The sequence below is a fragment of the Rana temporaria genome, chromosome 1 (genome assembly GCF_905171775.1).
Source record: "Rana temporaria chromosome 1, aRanTem1.1, whole genome shotgun sequence".
NCBI lineage: Eukaryota > Metazoa > Chordata > Amphibia > Anura > Ranidae > Rana > Rana temporaria.
This window is the reverse complement of record NC_053489.1, coordinates 263,859,260-263,883,140: the sequence shown is the minus strand read 5'-3', so window position 1 is coordinate 263,883,140 and position 23,881 is coordinate 263,859,260. Positions and strand designations below refer to the sequence as shown.

Below are 23,881 nucleotides of genomic sequence, written 5' to 3'. Positions count from 1 at the left end.
CTCTCTCCCTCTTCATTGGCTTTGACACAGCAGTGTAAGCCATTGGCTTATGGACACACAGAGCCGACTCAGGAGTGAGCAAGCACAAGTGCCCCCATAGCAAGTGGATTGTTATGAGGGCAGTCAGTTGGGGGGGGGGCAGGGAACCCAAGAAAAATACAAATATAAAATGTATGCTTTACAATAACTTTAATGTTGATGTAAAACTGAAGCTCATTCCTACTGTTGATACATGTGAAGACTGTCTTAAGCATTATATAACATTTATATAAGTGTAGCGCCTATGTACTTTATAATACTGGTGCTAGTTAAATTTAAGGGTAGATCAGAGTGTATCTGATCCAGATTGTTAAATGCAAAACAGGGTCTCTGTCTCAGCTTGGCTGTTCTGTGGGCTAGTCTGTTGTGCTGGGGTGTTCTTCCAGCCCCGGTACTGCAGGTGGCAGCAGTGGAGTCAAGGTTTTGGGTGCTCTTTCCCAGCAGCCAATCGGGAGGGTTTGTCCTCGCTGTGTATGCTGGGAGGGGTATTTATGAGGCAGACGCCATTGGTTCTGGGTCTTCTCCGTCCAGTGGGGCACCTACCTTTAGGGTGGCCACAACACAGCGCCCTGGCGCTATGGCCTACCTGGCCAGGGCGTGCGTGCCACGCGGTGTTCCTGTTTCTGCGACCATGCTGGCCCGGAGCATCTAAACAGCGATGGGGACCCAGTGAGTGACTGGGTTCCCACTCCTGAAAATCCCAAGCTGTACTGCTGTACTGCTGTTCGGTGGGGAGTTGGTCTGAGGAGTGCCATTGAGAGGCTGACGGTCCAAAATGACTTTGACGGACCACCGGGGATCAAGGTAGCCGCACACTGAGGGATTAATCACCTATCAGTCGGTACCTGGGCGACAAGTTGAAGGAGATCCAGGCATAACATAAGGAGGTTATCTCCAAGAATTCAATCCAGAGAGGACCTGTGGCAGAGGTGTCTTTCTGAGGCTCACCGAGGGGAGTCTGTGTCAGAGGCTCTTTCTCAAGTTCAAGTTCACTAAGGAGGGTCTGTGGCAGAGACTTTATCCTACAATTGTCCGAGTGATACTCCGGCTGCCAGGTCAGTGAGAGAGGCCTGTCCGGGTATGCTAGGCCCACAGAAGGGTTGCGTTTGGGAGCAGGACTGTTTCCTATTATCACGCCTGAATCTGCTATTCTCCATTCTTCTTGAACTTTACCTTCCCCACCACAAGTTTACTGTTTTTACCCGGCTGGGTAATAAGGAGCACAGCAAAGAGCACCTGTCGTGGACATTCCTTTACTTCTACTATATGCAATACGCATCATTCACCCCTAGGAATTTCGGAGGAGCCAAGAGGTAATACGCCACCCAAAAATCCAGCAGCTCCTCCAGGGGTAGTACTACATAAGGATCACACCTGCTCATTAAAGAAAATAAGACGATCCTCACTCCTGACCTAAATTTATTTTCAAGGTTTTACAAACTTGTTGAAAACTATGTATTTGGCAATGAACTGCAAATTATTGTACATTTATTTTGATAAAATCTCTGATTAAGTGCTTACAGATTGTAGACTTTCAATTGTAGATATTTAAATGTATTCAGTTGTGATAAAGAACCCTATTGATAACATCATGAATAACTCCAAAACTGTAATTAGACAGCTGTACAGATAAGTAGTCAGTGTATATAGTTTACTCTGATTAGTAATGAAATGGTCAGTCTATCCCAAATTTAGATACAAGAAGCTTAATATAGTAGTCAGGTATGTTTCAATGCAATACAAGTAAATTATACCAGGTAGTAACATTTATAGATGTACTTAAAAAGCAAATGAGACAGAAATTAATAATTAGAAAAAGAAACTGCCAGCCTTTGTTAACCCTAAATGCTCAATTATCTACTCACAGACTGATTACAAGATAAATAAGACAGTAGTCAATCGCTCTTTGTCTAAAGAATTAGATTATCTGATGACCTTTAAATGATGTCTACCCATTTGAATCTTTCAAAGTCCTTTTGCATACTTGCAATGTCTTTTTTTTTTGGTCACAAGTTAAATGTTTTATCAGTCTCACGAATATGTTGAGCTTATGTTGAGCTTACTCCTAAGTATCCCTTTTACTTGCTCTAGGTACCAAATGTACAAAAACGTGTACATTATCCTAATATGTAGCTATAATTTCCACATAGCACATGTAGGAGTGTTGCTAGGATTGTGAAGGACCCAGGGCACTTTGGAAATACTGCGGAGAGAAATTCTGCAGTGCACATAGCTCGCTCCAGTGATACTGGACATGGCCTGTTCATATTGAATAGTGGTAGTGGCTGAAAGGGAGTAGGGTAAATATAACCTTACCTTCTCATCTAATGCACTGGGCACATATGCCATAGTCCATAGCACTGGTCCTTTACAATGGTAGTAAATGGTAAGTGCCCTTTCCACATGGTATTCAGTTGTAAGTGTAAAGATTGGTGGTAAATGGTGAGTAAGCACTAAAATGTAGGTGGTCAGTGGTGGGTGCCCCTAAAATAATTGTTGTCAATAGTGATTGCTTAAACAACATTGATGGCCAGTGCTCCCTTTGTTGGTGGTTAATAGAAGCTAAGTAAAATAAATAATTGGTACTCGGTGATTGCATACCTGAAAGGAAATGCATGGGTCCGGCAACACTGTCTTCAGCTACTCAAGACTTTTCTGAGTGTTGATGTGCCAATACTATGCAGGCATCATCTGCAGGATAATATTTACACGTTTCATTAGACTGGGAGCAACACATAAGAGACCCAAGGCACAAGCTCCAGGAGTCTAGGTTCAGAACATCAAATGAAAGGTCAGATACACTTTCCTTTTTTCTTGTGTAAACCAGAAATAGATTTACAGGCCCATTCCAACCAGGAGCACTGGGACTGTACCACACAGCCTTTCCCAGCGTGTTCCCAGTGCAAAGCATTAATTATGTGTGTTGAAGTGGCGTGCATGCAGTACTTTCTTAGCCCAGTGGGTTGCAGTGCAAACTATTGCATCATAATGCCACTGTGTATATTGAACTTTATGAAATGTGACTTTAATATTTCAATATAATGCAGACAAAAAAGTGTGCACTTACATTTAAATACCTTCACCTGTAGCTGAGATAAGCTGCTGCCAGAATCTGGCATGTATGCAACATTACCAGCGAGCTTCTGAGCAGTGCAATGTTTTCTGTTTTAAGTACAAGGAGTAGAAGATCAGGTAAAGCTTTGAAACAAATCTTTAATAATATTATGCAGGAGCTGTGTTTGCTGTTAGTGGACTAAAATGGCAGTGAGTGGGCAGAGATAGCTGTGAGAGGGCTGTGTGAGGTTGACTCTATAAAGTGTAGTTCCACAATAAAAATGTGGCACCCTGCTCCTGTTGAACAGGCGCTGCTTTAAATTTAGTGGGGGTCTGAGCTGTTATTTGGCTCAGACCAGAGTAATTAAAGGCAATTTAGCCTCTGTTCCAGCCATGACTGTGCTGAGAGTATCCACCATTGCTCGCCAGGGGGTGTCATTACCACTCCAGGCCAAGGGTGGCAGCAGCAAGGTCAATGTGTATTCAGTGTTCCCCTTAGCAACAAATCAATGGGAGTGGTCACCGCACTGTGCATGCTGGGGAGGGGTACTTAATGGACAGACGAGATTGGTGCCTGAGGTGCGCGTCCTGAATCCTGGTTCCGGGACCGCATTGGCCCGGGGCCGTGGCTTCGTTTGTGGGCCCAGTTTTCTGGCTGGGGCCTGTTCTGAAAGGGTGATCCTGTGCTGTCCGTCCTGTGGGAGGAAGCCAATTGATAAAGGAAGTCAGGGGAGGACCTATCCTGGAGAGGGCCATGCAAGAGGCTGGTACCTTGGGAGAAGGCCTGGAAACTTCATTAAAGGATGCACAGTACACTGAGAGGTTTGATAGTGTCGCCTGTCGGGTCTAGAAGTTCTCAAGAAGCCAAGCTAAAGGGAACTGGGTGCTGAATTCTGTGGCAGGGGATTCCGGACCAAAAGTCGATCTACAAAGGAAGGTCTGTGGCAGAGACCGTACTTTGCTTTGTGCGCCATCCCGGCTGCTAGGCCAGTGAGAGGGAGCTATCCGGATGAGCAATACCCACTCTGGTTAGAGTGGCAACGAGAACTGTTTGCTGGAAACAGGAGTGTTTCTTTACTTTGATTATGTACCTGAACCTAACCTACCCTTCGACCCCTCATCCTTCTTTTCTTCTGAAGTTCTCCCAAATAAATCCAAGAAAAAGAAGTGTATTGCATGGACATTGGAATTCCTCAGACTCTCTCCTTTCACCCTAGACAGCGAGAATACAGAGGTAACTTGCCACCTACAAATATAACCAGCAGCTCCTACGGGGGTAGTGCTACAAAAGCATAGTTAAGTCAAGAACATAGCACACCCCGAAGAGGAAAGGGAAAAGTGTTAAAAACTACAGCATTACTGTATGTTGTAGCAGGGTCCTACATTTTAAACGTAGCATAGGGACACAGTCAGTCAGGTTGAAAATTAGACGCTAATAAATAATAATAATTCAAAAATATTATTATAATTATCCTCCTCATAAAGATACAGGTCATTGTGGCTTCCCTGATGGGTAATGTGATTTAGTGCACATCCTGCTCTATGTTTGCACACCTTGACCAACAAGTTGTTCGTTTAAAAGCCCAGATACTGGAGCTTGAGAATCTAATGGCAGCACTGCAGAGCATTAACAACTTGGTGAAGAGTTTGGACATCACTCATCAAGTGCAGACTGGGGCCAGTATAGATAATCAGAGAGACATAGAGGAGGTGGGGTCAGAGGTCAGTAGGTGGGTCACAGTTGGAAGATGGGGTAAAGAGGAAAGTGTTAGAGAGGCTAATCCAGAGTTGATGCATTCCAATAAATATGTTTGGTGGCATAATATTGATATTATATATTAAATATAAAACTATTTACAGACTTGTGCCCTGTACACACGATAGGTTAGTCTGATGAAAACGGTCTGATGGATTTTTCCATAAGTTATCCGATGAAACTGACTGATGATCAGTCGTGCCTACACACCGTCAGTTCAAAAACCGATCGTGCCAAAATGCGGTGACGTAAAACACAACGACGTGCTGGAAAAAATGAAGTTCAATGCTTCCAAGCATGCGTCGACTTGATTCTGAGCATGCATGGATTTTTAACCAATGGACGCACCTACAGACGATCGTTTTTTTCTGTAGGTTTTTTATCCATCAGATAATTTTAAAACAAGTTCCTATTTTTTTAACCTATGGATAAATAACCGATGGGGCCCACACACGATCGGTTTGGTCTGATGAAAACGGTCCATCAGACCGTTTTATCAGACTAACCTATCGCGTGTACGCAGCATAAGGGGTCAAATAAAGGAAAAGGACCTCAAAGATGGTATTTTCAGAAATTCTTTCTGTGCCATATGACACCCAAAAGAGGCAGTGGGGGCTTAGGGATTTAAAAAATTGGCTGAGAAACCATTGTAATAAGGTTTCTGGAGAACTGGACTGACCCTTTGGTTGGTTTCTGGCTCTAATGTAGGGACTGATTGCCTTTAAATTGGAGGGTGCAGCTCTGTTGGGGAAAAATAGTTACAAGGATGTAAGAGCTTTTAACCACTTCAGCCCCGGACCATTTTGATGGTCAATGACCGAGCCACTTTTTGCGATTCGGCACTACGTCGCTTTAACTGATAATTGCAGTGACGTGGCTTCCAAACAAAATTGACTTTTTTTTCCCCAAAAATAGAGCTTTCTTTTGGTGGTATTTGATCATCTCTGCAGTTTTTATTTTTTGCACTATAAACAAAAATAGAGCGACAATTTTGAAAGAAAATATTAATATTTTTTACTTTTTGCTATAATAAATATCCCCCTCAAAAAAAATAAAAAATAAAATATATATATATATATATATATATATATATATATATATATATATATATATATATAAAATTCCTCAGTTTAGGCCAATACTTATTCTTCTACATATTTTTCGTAAAAAAATCGCAATAATCGTTTATTGTTTGGTTTGCGCATTTTTATTAATATTTATTTTTTATTAGTAGTGGTGGCGATCTGCAATTTTTATCGGTATTGCGACCTTATGGCGGACACATTGGACACTTTTGACACATTTTTGGGACCATAGCGCTATAAAAATGCATTGAGTACTGTAAAAATTTCACTGGCAGGGAAGGGGTTAACACTAGGGTGCGATCAAGGGGTTAATCATGTTCCCTCATTGTGTTTTAACTGAAGGGGGGTGGGACTGACTAGGGGAAATGACAGATCGCTGTTCATACATTGTATGAACATACGATCAGTCATTTCTCCCCCTGAAAGAACCGGGAACTGTGTGTTTACACACACAGCTCCCGATTATTGCTCTGTCACAAGCAATCGCGGGTGCCCGGCGGCGATCATGCCCGCCGGACACTCACATCAGCATCAGGGTGATTATGGCTGGAGCTCCATAACAGTGCAATAAATAGTGAACTAATGATTGTGGCAGTATAATATCAGCCCCCTAACTTAAAAGATGAGGAAAAATCTAAGCATCTTTCACAGATTAAAATTGCTGGGAAGAAGGGAAATTGTATTATGAATAATTGTATTTATCTTGATTGGGCGAATGGACCTGTACACTCAACAAAGGCCTGGCGTTTCATGGTGGAAGCTCCAATAGGATATAATGCTATGTTGGATCTATACATTTCAAACCACATGGAGCTCATTACAGAGACAACTTGAGTAATAATGATTGTGGTAAAATCACATTTGCCACAGGAAAGAGAGGCATGTTGCTATTTAAAAAAAAGCTAATGCCATGGAACGTCTCTCGGAAGTTCGGCCCCCTCTCCTCCTTCCTCTGCCGCTGGGACAATTAGAAAGCACAGCCTGCTTCACACATTGCAGTAGGGAACCGGCTGTGAAGCCGAAAGTTCCCTTACCAGGAATGGCATCCGAAGATTGGCTGGGGTGCCGACATCGGGGGCTCCCTGGACAGGTAGGTGTCCATATATTAAAAGTCAGCTACTTCAGTATGTGTAGCTGCTGACTTAGATTTTTTTGCAGAGGGGCTGGACCACCTCTTTAAGAAATGAATAGATTAAGCTTGTCTTGCATGCCCAATACACAAACAAATATGTGACATTCTACAAATGCCTACAATCTTACTTCAGGATTAGACATGAACTGTCCTTATTTGATAGCTATATTGTCTATGGATCTCATCACTTACCATAGACCTTGAGGGATTGACTTACTCACCAAGGAGAATCACCTAGACATTGTAAGACCAAACAAAGACTACTGAGGGTTGCTTATGGCCAGGCATGAATGCCCAAGTACTAATTACACCTCAGCCTTGCTGTCACACACACTCCACCATGCCAGCCAGTGTCCCTTCCTGCTTCTAGCTGGGGGACGCTCGCTATTGATATTGAAGATCCTTTCACAGCTGATTTCCTATAACTTTATTGGATTATGACACTAAATGGCCTGGGATTGTATGTGTCTCAAATAACAAATATGCTAATGTATATTTTTTTCTCCACAGTCTTCAGCAGGAAAGGTAACCCAAAGGAGAGAGTTATTCTGCATAGCAAATGTTCTGTTTATACCCCGCAAAAAAGAGACTGGGAAATTCAACATACACCCTAAGGAAATGTGGGGAACACTTTACTACAGAGTTTGTACATGTCTATTGAGTGACTAGACATTCAACTACATAAGCATCACCAGCTGACCTACTGCCACATGGCAAACAAATGCACACTAAACTACATGTTGCAGATATACAACTGCCACAGAGTCCTTTGTCTCTAAAATTATCAGTGTCAAGAATATAAAAATAGCTAGATAAAAGAAAGCATATACTAATTAGAAAAATTGTGCAAGAAAAGTACACTAAAGCAGGGGCAATCCAATGTTTCCAATTCAATTAAAAGGACAAGTCTATAAGGAACTTACCCCATTGAACTGTCTGATGGATGCATATAGAATGCCAATCATCCTGAGGCTTTGTGCTTTATTAAAGAGATGGTATTTTGTAAAATATATTTAACTCATGATGCCCTCCTGGGCCCCTGGCAGTGCCCAGCTTTTCATGTGCTATGATTTGAAAATCTCTTCCCTATTAGCCGTAAGGAATTTGAGTACTGGATTAAAATGTATGGTTCATCCTAAAGTTTACAATTTGCAGATTTTTGTCCATAGTCACTGAACCAGCCCTTGAATTGAACCCAATTAAATTCAATCATCACTAGGTTTTCATTCATTGTAGAATAATGTTGCCTAAGACTTGGTCTGCTGTACAGTTTATGATCTGAGTGATGACTGGTAAAGCTCAAGCATCTGTTTAAAGGATAAGTTCACCTTTTTATTTCTAAATGTCAGCTCCCTTATGTACCAATATAACATTAGTGTACTTCTTTTGCAGAAATAAAAAAGCTTTCTCGTGATCTTCACACCCCTTATCTTACTGTCCAGCTGGCTATAGGAAAAAAATGTCTCCATTACTTCCTGGATGGACCTTGGGACGTGACACAGAAAGGAGTTTACCAGCTGACTTCATTGGCATACACCCTGCATTAACTACCCTCCTACTCCAGCAGATCACTACCACCCCTTATCAGGTGCACATTTTTTCTATGCAATTAGTGGATACCATTCTTACTAAATACGCATCCATAAATCATTCACTTGGCAGAGTGTGTGGGAGCTGAGTGATCAGATAACAGCCTATGTGGATAGAGCTGTAATATTGAAAACAGAAGATGTATGTCCTGGGTTCAGTAAAGCTCACCATACACTGTCTGATTGTACAATCTCCTTCAGATCTACCATCAACTATGTAGTGCAATTATCTGCCTAATTGGATACAGAGTGATTGGATAGATGGTGTGTCCTCCTATTATATCGTTTTGGTAAATCCAAACAAAATCATACAGAGATTGTACAATGAGATTTTATAATCTAGTGCCACCTTTATGGACCTAAATTTAACTAGCTGCGCTTTTGGTGCCATTATGTTTTTCATGTGAACATTTTTGTGAAAAACACAGGAAAAAGGCACAGTAAAAACCCACAGCATGCCAAAATGTCCTAAGAGCTATTTTGCTACGTGTAGGGCAGCACACTGAAATCAATGGGCTGCCTTATGCGTGTCACAGGAAAAAAAGAGCCATAAAAATGTGCGGTTCCACTAAACTGAGTGTGAATGGTGCCTGAAAGTGAAATTGGTGTGTTTATACAAGAACAATCAAGCTCCATTCACATCTGTGCATTTCTGAACACATGGTAAATCACACAGAACATGCGCTTATTCTTTCAGAATTGCTCTGCAAACGCACCAGAAAGCACAGTAAAAAATGTACCATGCTGTGCTCTAAAAAAAAGGTTCTGGAGCTTCTTTGGGGCAATTGTTGTGTGTAGGGCAGCCTATTCAAGAGAATGGGCTGCCCTATGCAAGATGAGCAAAAACACTTCAAAATCCCCCCCCCCAAAAAAAAAACACATGCAGGAGTGTGATTTCTGCAGCATAGAGATGTGAAAGGGGCTTGGCAGCCACCCACTTCCTCCTATGTACTTGTATAAAGCTGTCCATACACTTTGCAATCTGATTGTACACCTTTCTTTAGATCTACCATCAACTATGTAGTGCAAGGGGCTGCCTGAGTGGATACAGAGTGAATGGATAAATAGGTGAGTCCTCCTATTCCATAGTTATGGTAAATCTAAAGGAAGTTATACAGAGATTATACAATCAGATTGCATAGTGTCTGGGCAGCTGTTATCTGATCACTCAGCTGGTAGTAGTGATATGCTCGAGTAGGAGGGTAGATAATGCAGGGTGCTAATGAAGTCAGCTGGTAAACTCCTTCCTGTGTCACGTCCCAAGGTCCATCCAGGAAGATCCCATTGAGAACGTCTGATTGATGATGAAACGCATCTGGAAGGACGTGCAGTGACGTCACCACGCTTAGGAGGAAGGGCTCCAACAGTTACCGGCCGGCACTTTCGTTTTACACGCTGCTTGTTTTTATTTATGTTTGTAAGTACACTTACGTTTTAGAATAAATAGGAATTTTTATACAGAATTACGCTATGGTGCATCCTTTTTCCATCTATATGTCCGGATGAGCCTGAGATTGTGCCTGGAGTTTTCCTCGGGAACCTGTCTCCCCCTGCATTTCTGTGAGTCCATAAAGGCCGCGGCTGGGTCATAGCCGACTGCATATCAAGCTTGCCCTCTGGTAAGCGGCCTTGCATCTTTGTGAAGGGTGTCACTTCAGTGCTTAAATATCTGTCACTTTTGGTGGTATATGCTTCCAGGATTTTGTACCTGCATGAACTTTATTGCAATTTGGAATTACATATTTACATTTTTGGATCCTATGGACTTGCCTTAACATCAGAAATCATTTTCTGAATGTATTTTACCAGTTAGGAATTTCTGGTGCAGCTTATTTTTTATGTATATCTTGCTCTGTGTATCGCACGCAAGCTGCTGCCTTTGTTAGTGTAATTTTTTGTATTGTATTAGCACAGTTTTTTGTTTTTTATTTTAAACTCCTTTCTGTGTTATGTCCCAAGGTCCGTCCAAGAAGGAATGGAAACGTTTTTTTCATTCAGCCAGGGGTGAGAAGATAAATAGGTAAGGGGTGTGAAGATAAATAGAAAGCTTTTTTATTACTGCAAAAGAAGTACATTAACAGTATATTTGTACATAGGGGAGCTGGAATTTAGAAAAAAAGGTGCACCTATCCTTTAAATTAGGGATCAGAGAATGCTTCTTCACCATTTGTTTTTGGTGCTGAAACCCCCTTGTCACAAATTACCAGTCACTGTTTTCTTGGTGCCAAAACGTATTTCCCACCTTTTGCATTTCTCCTATCACTAGAATATATAATGACAAAAAAACTTCTGTCCAGAGAAGCAGTCAAAAATAGCTTCATATTAAAAAAAAACTGTAAAAAAAATGGAAGCTTAAAACTGCCTGGATATTACATGGTATATCACCGTTATTCTTTGCCTTAGTTCCTATAAACAAGGTTCATACGCTTGGCAAAGTCACAGTGTTAGTACTTAGAATGGTCTTTGTAAAACTAAACAAAAAAGATGGTTTAAGATGAAAACTTATAAAACCCAAGAATAAAGTAGTGAGGGAACAAGAACATCTATTGAATTTTCCATACAACATCACCTTGTAGTTGGTTCTTCAGAAGCTGTTATTCACATTGTGCTTTGTGGAAAAAATTATGGTTTCAAGCAATAGGCTTGTGTGAACAAAGAAGATAACTTTGAATTACTATGTGGATTTTTTATTTCTTTTTTTCAATGAATGTCTGTAGAAGGAAACGTTTTAAACTTTCTTTTAATTTTATGGTGTGTTCTTTCGTAAATGCAATGCTTTAAAACTTAATTTACAGTGACACAAATATGTTATATTCTGCGTGCCATGAAGATTTGAAACAAAAGTTGCTGCCTATTATTGACTCATTTAGCTATATGGATTGCTATTGAAAGCTAAGCACTTCTACAAAGTTCACAGATTGTAACATCAGTGTTTTGCCTTCAGCATCAAATTCTTTCTGTTTAACTTATTCATACATTAACCTTTACCAGCTGGTGCCCAAACAATAATACCTCTATTTAAACTCATAGTGTGACTCTCTGCAGTTACCATGCTCTTTAATGTACAGGAAAAAGAAATAATTGCAACAATCTACCAATTTAGTTTTGAATAGTGTGGAGAGAGATTAAAACACCTGTGAGTTTTTTTGTTTTGTTTTTTGTTTTGTTTTTTTGCTGTCCATTTCACCAAAAGTGAAAATAAAGTAATGCTTTCCAAAATGTTGGGTTGTCCCCAGAACAGATAGAGAATGGACAATAGAGGGGAAATCCTCCAATGGTGGCATTAGTTCTGCTACTCCTGGTGAAAACCAGGGATCCCCTTAGTTTAGAGCATGGGTCTTCAAACTATGGCCCTCCAGTTGTTCAGGAACTACAATTCCCATCTTGCCTAGTCATGTCTGTGAATGTCAGAGTTTTACAATGCCTCATGGGATGTGTAGTTCCGCAACAGCTGGAGGGCTGTAGTTTGAGGATCCCTGGTTTAGAGGGATTTCCTTTCAACTTCCTGTTTTGGCTATAGGACAGGAAGTGAAGGAAATCTCCCCAATGGCATGCACTCACCCTTACTCTATCCCAACTCCAGTCCTCAAGGCACACCAACAGGTCATGTTTTCAGGATTTCCCTCAGATGAAACAGCTGTGGTAATTACTAAGGCAGTGAAACTGATCAAATCACCTGTGCAAAATAACGGAAAGTCTGAAAACATGACCTGTTGGTGTGCCTTGAGGACTGGAGTTGGGAAACACTGCTCTATCCAATATGAAAAAAATAGCAATACTAAAAAGTAATTTAGTGTATGTCAAGATTATTAGTTAAAGTGAAAGCAAAGGCTAATACACTTAAGGTTTAAATGCTGCCATCCCCCTTCCCTTTATACGCATGCCTACAGTTTGTAAATCAGCTCTGTGTACATACCTTGTTTTCAACATCCTTTAGAGCAGCTATTCCTCTGTGTCAGTGATTGGCTGCTGCAGCTGATGGGAGGGATGGCCAAAAACTAAGAGACAATGGGAGCCAACAAGTGCCATCAATGATCTGGGAATTCAGCCCTGTTAGCTTAGAGATTATGTGAGCACAATGAAAAAATTATCTTTCTAGTTTTAAACATTAATTATATTGGCATTTACTTCGACCTTAGGAATAATAAACATTGAGAGCCCTGATCAGTACTGATCAGTGTTTTCATTGTATTTGAATTTGAAATAACTACCGTATTTATCGGCGTATAACACGCACAGGCATATAACACCCACCCTAACTTTAAGAGAGAAGTTTCAGGAAAAAAACTTACGCCAATAAATAGTTCATAGTACATACAACGTTTTTTCAACACTTAAAGGGTAAGCTCACCTTTTGAATAAAAATAATAAATGCATATTTTTTTGCAGGTAAAAAATGTGCATTTATTATTTTTTTCTAATGAGCCTGCAGAGCATTGATATGCTGATCGCTGGTGCAAAGCTCTGCAGGCTTCTTAGAAAAAACTGTCCATCTCCTGCAGACTCTCAGGATAGCTTGCTGCTTGTACCTCCAATATGGGCAGGCCATTGCTTGAGAGCAGGAAAATCACCATCGCCACCCTAGTTCATTGAGAACTACAAGTAGTCAGTCGCAATGACACCCAGGAAAATGTGAATGAATGATGTGGACATGTGGGTGGAGTTCCTCATGGCCGAACTGTTTTCAAATTGTGGTAGCGGGTTCTGAGAGAGATTCCCCTGCCTGCTGTCACAATGGGGGGGGGGGGGCAGATGCCGGAACATGTTATATGTTTCACCCTAAAATCAGGTAAAACATGGAAAAAGTTCCAAAGGTGAAACCTGCTCAATCTTTCTGAAAAACTGTCAACTATGTTATCGAACTAGGTGCTATTTATCTGTACATTTGGGGCTGCGTCCCTGTTGTTTTCGATGCCTTATTGTGCATCTTTTCCCTCCCACCTCTTTCTTGTGATAATCATCATCCTATATCCTTATTCTTTGTATGTTCTTTTTCCTAATAAAACATTCGAACAAGGAACTAGACCGATACACATGTGATAAAAGAGCACAAAAAAATTATAATAATTATATATATATATATATATATATATACAACACAGTGTTCAGCATAATGAGTACACCCCCTTTGAAAAGTAAGATTTTAATCAATATCTCAATGAACACCAGAAGGATTTCAACACAATTTTGACAAAACTGAGTTTATTAGAACATTTGTTTAGCTCATTACATGAAAGTAATAATATAATAATATAACTTAGATGACAAAATCTTCAGTTTTTCTAAAATTAGTTGATGCAAAAATAAATACGCCCCACAACAAAAACTACTACATCTAGTATTTTGTATGACCTCCATGATTTCTTCTTCTTCTTCTTCTTCTTCTTCTTCTTCTAGGCATGGAATGAACACATTGGCGACATATTGGTACATCTATTTTTTTTCATTCTTCAAGAATGACCACTTTTAGAGCCTGGATGCTGGACGGAGAGTGATGCTTAACTTGTCTCTTCAGAATTCCCCATAGGTGTTTGATTGGGTTCAGATAAGGAGATATACTTGGCCATTGAATCACTTTCACTCTGTTCTTCTTCAGAAATGCAAAAGTGGCCTTAGATGTGTGTTTTTGATCATTGTCATGTTGGAAAAGTGCATGACCAAGGTCACGGATTGATGGTAGCATGTCTTCTCTTTCAATATAGAGCAGTACATCTGTAAATTCATGATACCATCAACGAAAAACAGCTTCCTGACACCAGCAGCACTCATGAAGTCCCACATAAGGACACTGCCACCACCATGCTTCACTGTAGGTACCAGGCATTTTTCTTTGTACTCCTCACCTCTGTGACGCCATACAGTTTTAAAGCCATCAGTTCTAAAAACATTGGTCTCATCACTCCAGAGTACAGAGTCCCAGTAGTCCTCTTTTTTTTTGTGCATGGGCCCTTGAAAATTCTAGGAGCTTTAGGAGAGGCTTCCTTCGCGGACCACACCCATGCATGCCATTCCTCTGCTGTGTACACCGTATTGTGTCACAGGAAATAATCATCCCAGTTTGGCTTTCTACTTCTTTAGCTAACTGCAGTGAACTTGAACTTGATTTTCCTCAACACTCCTCATCAGAAGATGCTCCTGCTGAGGTGTTAAACTCTGTGGATGGCCTGGACCTCTCTGTGAGATAGTTGCAGTTCCATCTTTGTTAATTTTTTGTATTACTTTTTTTTTACAATAGACTGATAAATAATGTTTTGCTGATCTTCTTGTAGCCTTCACCTTTTTTTGTGTAAATAATAATTTTTTTTCTTAGGCCTTGTGACATTTCTCTTCCATGTAGTGCCATTGCTGACAGCATGAAATGGATTCTTTGTTAGTAACACCCTTTTAAAATCAACTGTCTGCTGGACACCTGTTTAATGAATAATTAGACTCACCTGTAGTTGAATTTTTGGTGATTAGGATTATGTCCAAAATTTAGCTTTGCTCCTACACCATACACGGTTCGAATTACGAAATAATTTTCTTTCGAAAATCGTATCAACAAATTTTCGTATGAATTTCGCACCGTTAGTGGGGCTGCAGCATCAGCCGATTTTCGTGCGGCAAACAAATTTGAGAAATCCGACATGTTGGAAATTTTTTGAAAAACAAACGATTTTCTGATCAATGATGGGAGAATAGTGCGAGAAATGTAATAGAAAAAAAATGCGCATGTGCAAGAAAAGAATATTCCCGGAGAGAAACGAATATTCGTGGCAACATGAAGGTTTTGTCGGCCGAATTTCGAAAATCAATGGTGGCATCATCGGATCACAAAAAAAAAAGTTCTGATTTTGAAAAAAAAAATTGTTCGAAATTCTACCGTGTATGGCCTGCTTAAGACTTTCATTGGGGTGTATTCATTTTTTCAACAAGGTCTTGAATGAATTTGTTTGGAAAAATATTTTTTTGTGTGTGCAAATTTACAAATCTTGGTTGCAATCAATGGCCACCATTTGTAGGATTTCGTAGTATAGTGTCCCATCGAAAATATTGATTCTGAAAGGAAAGGAAAGCTTTTCTGACTAATCTGTTGGGTGTACTCATTTATGCTGAGCACTGTGTGTATGTATATATATATATATATATATATATATATATATATATATATATATATATATATATATATATATATATATATTTATGTATATAGATAGATAGATCTATATATACCAGCCATTTATGCACAACAATATTTCAGGAGGGGGTTATTCTCTTTCACTTTATTGTTTGTTTCTATATTTTGCAAAAAAAAGACCTAGGGCAAGATTCACGTATCCGGCGTATTTTAGTGCGGGCGTAGCGTATGCCATTTACGCTACGCCTCCGCAACTTAGACGGGTGCAGTATTCACAAAGCACTTCGCTCCGTAAGTTGCGGCGGCGTAGCGTAAATCAGCCGGCATAAGCGCGCCAAATTCAAATTGAGAAGAGGTGGGCGTGTTTTATGTAAATAAAACATGACCCCACGTAAATGACGCCGTTCGTGAAAGAATCCCAGTGCGCATGCTCGAAATTCTGCAGCAAATCGTCAATACTATCGGCGTGGACGTAATTTACGCAAAGCCCTATTCGCGAACGACTTATGCAAACGACGTAAAAATTTCAAAATTCGACGCGGGAACGACATCCATACTTAACATTGGTTGCTCCTCATATAGCGGAAGCAACGTTACGCCGGAAAAAGCCTTACGCAAACGACGTAAAAAATTCCGCCGGGCGCACATACGTTTCTGAATCGGCGTATCCAACGCATTTGCATATTCTACGCTGAAATCTACGGAAGCGCCACTAGTGACCAGCGTAAAATTGCACACAATTATACGCTGGCGTATTCAAGTTACGGCAGTGGAGGAAGCCTATTTTTTCAACGTATATGCCTTTGAGAATCGGCGTAAAGATATGACGGCGCAGATTTGATCTGGAGATACGCCGCCGTATGTTGTTGCTGAATCTAGCCCCTAGTATACAATGATTACGTTGTAATTCTGCAGTAATGTGTGATCCATTAGCTGGGTTGTGTATGTGTGAAAGCGCTGCTTGTTCATTCATGAAAGTATAAGATCATTCAGAGCTCTGGCTCATCTGTAATTGCTTTGTCTTCATAGAGTGAATCTGTAGATACTTTACACAAAACTCTAATGCCGCGTACACACAACCTTTTTTCGGGTTGTAAAAAATGAAATTTTTAATGGTCTAGAAAAAACAACGTTTTTTTCAACCTGATCTTTAAAACGGCCTTGCCTACACATGATCGTGAACAAAAAAAATACTCTAGCCAAGCGCAGTGACGTACAACACGTACAACGGCACTATAAAGGGGAAGTTCCATTCAGATGGCGCCACCCTTTGGGCTGCTTTTGCTGATTTTGTGTTAGTAAAAGACGATTTGTGCTTTTCAGTCTGTTACAGCGTGATGAATGTGCTTATTCCATTACGAACGCTAGTTTTACCAGAACGAGCGCTCCAGGCTCATAACTTGTTTCTGAGCATGCGCGGTTCTTTCACGTCATTAAAGCCCACACACGACCATTTTTTACGACGTTAAAAACGACAATGTGAAAAATGTAGTGAAAAATTAGAGCATGTTCTAAATTTTTAATGGCCATTTTTTACATCATGAAAAATGCTCTGAAGCCCACACACGATCGTTTTTAATGACATAAAAAAAACACGTAATTTTTTACAACCCTAAAAACGGTCGTGTGTACGCAGCATAAGAGATATTTTACTACAATGAAGGAACAAGCAGTGCTGATCCTTTATCCATAATAGTCACAGATCACTCAGTTTAGAGATGGGGCAGGGCTCTGTGCTGGCTATACCTACAGGAACACCCATCATTTGGGCTTCAAAAGGGGTACTGCTATAGCCATCATATAGATATGCATTTTATGGACAACAGGACCACCAATCAAAGCAGGACCAAATGTTATATGCATTTGGTCCCTTGGGGAGTGAAATAAAACATGTGCACACCCTGCCAAGATGTGCACACCAGGCCATTTCTTTAATAAATATGTAGAAAATATAACTTACCTCTTCTTAACGAAGTGCATCACCAACTGGGTTGAGGACATAAACACAGCTCAACACCTAAATCATGATCCTTGACAACTTTGCACACATTGATGTGATAAGTGTGCATGGTAAGGAAGATTTTGAATGATAGATGATATCTAATAGAAAGGCAACATATGCTGGCATAATGACGTGTTGTGACATAATGAAATGTATCATATTGAGACCTTGTAAGTAAAATATTTAGAGTGCATTGTGCAGACATAATAAGAAAGTGTTGTTTGTAACATGTGCAGTGGTTTGCATAGTGAAACAAACATACTTTCAAACGTTCTTCATTTCTACTATTCAGTAAGGACCTAATCCACAAAAACCCGGCGCAACATATTTTTTCCCATTTAAGTTACACCGCCGCAAAATCTCTACCTAAGTGCCCGATCCACAAAGCACTTACCTAGAAATTTTGAGCGGTGTAACTTAAATCCGTCCGGCGCAACGCGTTCCCAATTTAATGGGGCGAGTCCCATTTAAATTAGGCGCGCTCCCACGCCGGACGTACTGCGCATGCTCCCGACGTCATTTTCCCGACGTGCTTTGCGCGGTTTTACATTGCGCCGGGTTTTGAGAATCGCGACGGGCGTAAAAAAAAAAACGAGTTGCGGCGGGAAAAAAAAAATGACAGCGACGTGGGACTACTTTTACAAGGTGTAAACAGTTTAGGCCTTGTAAAAGCAGCCCTAATATTGCGACGGCAAACTAATACTTACGGAGAAAAAACGAAGCTTAAAAGCTTTGTGGATCTCCATAAGTGCTAATTTGCATACCCAAAGCGGCATTTCGACGAGAAATGCCCCCAGCGGCGGATGCGGTACTGCATCCTAAGATCCGACAGTTTAAGTCCCTTACACATGTCGGATCTTCTGCCTATCTATGTGAAACTGATTCTGTGGATCAGTTCCATAGATAGAAACAGGGATACGACAGCGTATCAGTAGATACGCCGGCGTATCCCTTTTGTGGATTACCCCCTAAGTGTATAAACAGTATAAAGATAAGGTTAGGACATAATTAAGATTTAGGTCATACATAAACCCAAAGACTCGTTTTTCCCCTATGGTTTTTCCTCTGAAATTGGAGTCAGTTTTACAGATCTATTATACTTTTAGTTAAAATAGTATTTTTTTTTTATCAGCTAGCTACCATCCACTGTAGCCTCAGTGTGGTCTGTCTCTTTTCTCCTTTGCTGAAATATGTGTCCCTCCCGCTCTTTGTTGCACAAAGTATTGATTGTAACATTGGTCTGGGAGGAAAGCAAATTGAATGTAGCTGGTAATACTGTACCTTATAATAACCAACATAAAAGTTCTTTATAGATAGAGTACAAAGCTTTGCAACCTGTTTGCAAAACATAGAGCAGGCTTATCAGTGTACTATACAATTATTTATTGCTCTCTGGCTCTGAAGGTTTTGCCATAAACCTGAAAGACTTCTACAAATTATTGTACTGTACTTTTTCCTAGGAAATGTGTGCTAGAGTTTGTGACAAAAATAAGTAAATACAGATGGATAGAAAAAACTGATAAGAGGTCTTAGATATACAAGAAGGCATTTTTTTTAACATTTGCAATTAAATAATTTGCTAGAAAATCTGTTTGTTCCAGCAAACTATTATTGACTGTGGCATTTATTTGCTAGGGTACTATACAGATATTGTAGCAAAATAGGCTATTTCTTATTTTCTTTTTTATGAAAATAATTTGTATTGAATTTACTTATACTGTACATTTTTACCAAATGGTTTGTGACCAGAGGTCATTGAAGCTGAGATGCTCAAAACAAATGTAGCAGCAACTGTTTGACTATAATTTGATGACTAATTTATATGGCTAGACAGTTGTTCTATTTTTCTCTATATGCTGTATATATGTATTTATCATCCCGATGTGTTGGAGGCACTTAAAAGTATGAAACAGGAGCACATAGGAAGCACGAAAGCATTCCCACCCACAGCACCCACCAAATAGTGACATCGAATTTGTAAAGATAAAGGGCCTGATCCACAAAAGGGATACACCGGCGTATCTACTGATACGCCGTCGTATCCCTGTTTCTATCTATGGAACTGATCCACAGAATCAGTTTCACATAGATAGGCAGAAGATCCGACATGTGTAAGGGACTTACACTGTCGGATCTTAGGATGCAGTACCGCAGCCGCCGCTGGGGGCATTTCTCGTCGAAATCCAGCGTCGGGTATGCAAATTAGCACTTACGGAGATCCACAAAGCTTTTACGCTTCGTTTTTTCTCCGTAAGTATTAGTTTGCCGTTGCAAAATTAGGGCTGCTTTTACAAGGTCTAAACTGTTTACACCTTGTAAAAGTAGACCCTTCTATCCCGCGTCACTGTCATTTTTTGTTTAAATTTTTTTTTCCCGCCGCAACTCGTTTTTTTTTTTTTACGTCCGTCGCGATTCTCAAAACCCGGCGCAACGTAAAACCGCGCAAAGCACGTCGGGAAAATAACGTCGGGAGCATGCGCAGTACGTCCGGCGCGGGAGCGCGCCTAATTTAAATGGGACTCGCCCCATTAAATTAGGAACGCCTTGCGCCGGACGGATTTCTAAGTAAGTGCTTTGTGGATCGGGCACTTAGGTAGAGATTTTGCGGCGGTGTAACTTAAATCCGAATATTTAAGTTAAGCCCGCTCGTTGTGGATCAGGCCCAAAATTCCCAAAGAAGGTAGAGGTCAAAGGGTCAAAACAGTAAAAAAAAAACAAAGACAATAAGGTAATGGAATGAACAAAATAAAAAAACTGCGTAAACTACAGTACAAGTAGGGTCAATTACCAAGTACCTAATTTGAACAGCATATTAACCACTTACAGACCACCTGCTGTCATTATACGTTGGCTATTTGAAGAGGGTTATCGTTGTTATGGCAGCAGCTAACGGTCTGCTTTCAGATAAAAGTAGCCTCTGTGGTGGATTTGCCGCAAGATCACTTTTGTTGGCGGCAGGAAATGGGGCCCCCCTCCCGTCGCTCTTCAGAGCCACTGGCAGTGGTGGAGGTGATCGTGTCCTCTCCCTGGCTTGGTATGGAGATGACTGAGGGGAAGATGGCCCCCACCTGTCTCCATATCATTGCAGGGTAAAAGCAACATCAAAACGTCACTTCCGCCCATAGCTCTTAAAGCGGAGGTTCACCCTAATAACATGTATATCTGACCAACTTCCTTACATTCGTAACAAGTATAGTCCGCAATTTTTTATTTTTTTATGCTTTATGTACCTTGTAATCCATCTTTTCAATCTACTTCTCCCCGCGGGAGTAGGCGTTTCTATGTCTAGGGGGATTGTCATCTGGGAGGTCGCCCAGATGACTGACGTCTGTTCCCCCGGCGGTTAAGGCCCCGCCCCCCGTATTGCATAGGTGCGCATGAGTTACAGGGTTTCTAAAAGAAGCCGAACATGGAGAGCGCAGGCGCCGTATAGAGCCGACTCACATCTCTGCATGTTCGGCTTCTTTCGGAAACCCCGCAACTCGTGCGCGCCTACGCAATACGGGGGGCTGGGCCTTAACCGCCGGGGGGAACAGACGTCAGTTACCTGGGCGACCTCCCAGATGACAATCCCCCTAGGCATAGAAACGCCTACTCCCGCGGGGAGAAGTAGATTGAAAAGATGGATTACAAGGTACGTAAAGCATAAAAAAAAAAAAAAATTGCGGACTATACTTGTTACGAATGTAAGGAAGTTGGTCAGATATACATGTTATTAGGGTGAACCTCCGCTTTAAATATTTTTTTTTTTTCTATGACATTTAATTTTTTTTATTGCATTTTAGTGTACGAGATCTGAGGTCTTTTTTTACCCCAGATCTCATATTTAGGAAGGTCCTGTCATGCCATGTCATAAAATAAAAGGTAAAATAAATAATATTAAAAAAAAAAAAGATTTAAACGCACCCCGTCCCACCGAGCTCACGTGCAGAAGCGAATGTATGTGTGAGTAGCGCCCGCATATGAAAATGATATTCAAACCACACATGTGAGATATCTTTAGAGCTAGAGCAATAATTCTATCCATATACCTCCTCTGTAACTCAAAACAAAAAAAACAAAAAAACAAAAAGTGATTATTTTCCAAAAAAAAGTGTGCTTGTAAGACTGTTGCGCAAATATGGTGTGACAAAAAGCATTGCAACGACCTCCTTTTTATTCTCTAGGGTGTTAGAAAAAAATATATACTGTTTGGGGGTTCTAAGTAATTTTCTAGCAAAAAAATAATTATTTTAAAATAGGACTGGTCCTTAAGAGGTAAAAACATGACACCATATATCAAATAATTTGACCACCCCCTCCCCCAAGCTGGGTTGTACAGAAACAGACAGAACAGCATCAGATATTAAATCTTCCTGGAGTAGTTGGGATACCTCAGGCCTCGTACACACGGCCAAATTTCTCTGCAAAAACCAGCAAGAGGCTTGCTGGGGTTTTTTCTTGCCGAGGAAACCGGTCGTGTGTACACTTTTCAACTAGGAAACCGCCGAGGATCTCGTTGGGCCAAAAAGAAAGCATGTCTTCTTTTTCCTCGACGGCAATGGGAAAATTTGGCTCGCCGAGATCCTCTGCGGCTTCACAAGGAACTCGACGAGCAAAACCATGTGTTTCGCCCGTCGAGTTCCTCGGACGTGTGTACAAGGCTTTAGCCAATAGAGGAGGCTATCAATGAGTTGCAATGAATAATGGCAACCCAAACCCTCAGTGTATACAATACATGGGCAGATATTAAATCATGATAGATAGTAATTTGAATTTGAATTTAGGGTTGAAAATATATTTATTGGTATTTTAACAGAGAATACGTGGAACAATATATAGAGTTACAATCCAGAAACAGTCATGGGTAAGCTTGTGTGATAAGTCAGCCAAATGGCTATCGCCTACAGCTTAACTCTTATTACAATGCAGAACAATATTGACATCAACGACTGTTACTTGGTATATGAAGTGGATTTGGCTAGAAGAGCCTCGTCATTCATGGCAAGATTTTAACCCAAAATTTTAGGAATCAAATGGTAAAACAAAGAAAAAGGACAAGGGAACAAATGAGAGTGGGGGATCAGGTGTTGGGTGTGGGGTGGGGTAGAAAGGGATGGAAAGGGGGGACAAAGAGGGGGAAAAAAAGATAGAAGGAAAGTAAATAAGAAGAGATCAAAGAAAAGTGTGAGAGCTGCTGAGGAGACTGAATTTTAAATTTAATTTAAATCACCTTATATGGTTAGGAAATGTATTTCCCTAGGATGGAAGTTAAAAAAAAATGGTATTAAAAAATGGTATTCGATGTGTTATTTATGGTTAGGAAATGTATTTCCCTCGGATGGAAGTTCAAAAAAAAATGTAATTTAAAAATGGTATTCGAATTGTTATTTATGCTTGTATTGTTTTGGTTGTTTATTATAGTTTATTATAGTCTGGTTGTTCTATATGGGGGTAGGTGGTGGCGACCCTGCATGCTGCCTCATGGTCAAGTACCATTGCATTTGGTAGTATGTCATCATGTGCAACACTGGTGTGATGCACACAGTGACGTCATCATGCCTCTTGAGCATACAAATGTCACTACGCTGTTCCTGCCCAGAAATGCATCATCATGTGCAGTACTTAAGGATTGTGCACAATTGACCTTTAAAAAATCATCACATTGTTCCTGATGGTGGCAGGGGGTTGGAAGGTGTCCCTCATCTGATACTTATAATTTCTGGGCTCAGTATAAGTATTACTATAGCCTCCAATGTAGCTAGTGTAATACTGGTGAAACCAGTCATGCTATGTGTTGCTACCACATTGCCTTTTGGCATGGGCTCCCTCTGGACTTGATACGATAGAGGCTTTGATAAGTATATGACATTGTATTACAATTCAGACTCTGGCAAGCTTTCTGTTGTCATTGTTGTATGGATATGGTGTTATTAACACACTTGGGACAAGATTCCTCTTGAGTCCTTGTTTGCGGGCATGCTTATTGGTTGACCTCTGGGAATACACTACTTATAAAATACTATTGGCAGTGGCCATTTTAGGGTGGCTGGCTATCTCACTAGGTCTACCGTGTTCCATTATTGGATTCTTGAAACAAATGTACACTGATTTGTCTGGTTACAAGT

At 40.5% G+C, this 23,881-nt stretch overlaps 1 protein-coding gene across 1 annotated transcript in view; it reads right to left on the bottom strand.

Annotated features, from left to right (window-relative positions):
* Window positions 1-23,881, bottom strand: part of LOC120941686 (contactin-associated protein-like 4) — a 466,073-nt gene that overhangs the window by 276,687 nt on the left and 165,505 nt on the right. The gene's annotated exons all lie outside the window — the stretch shown is intronic.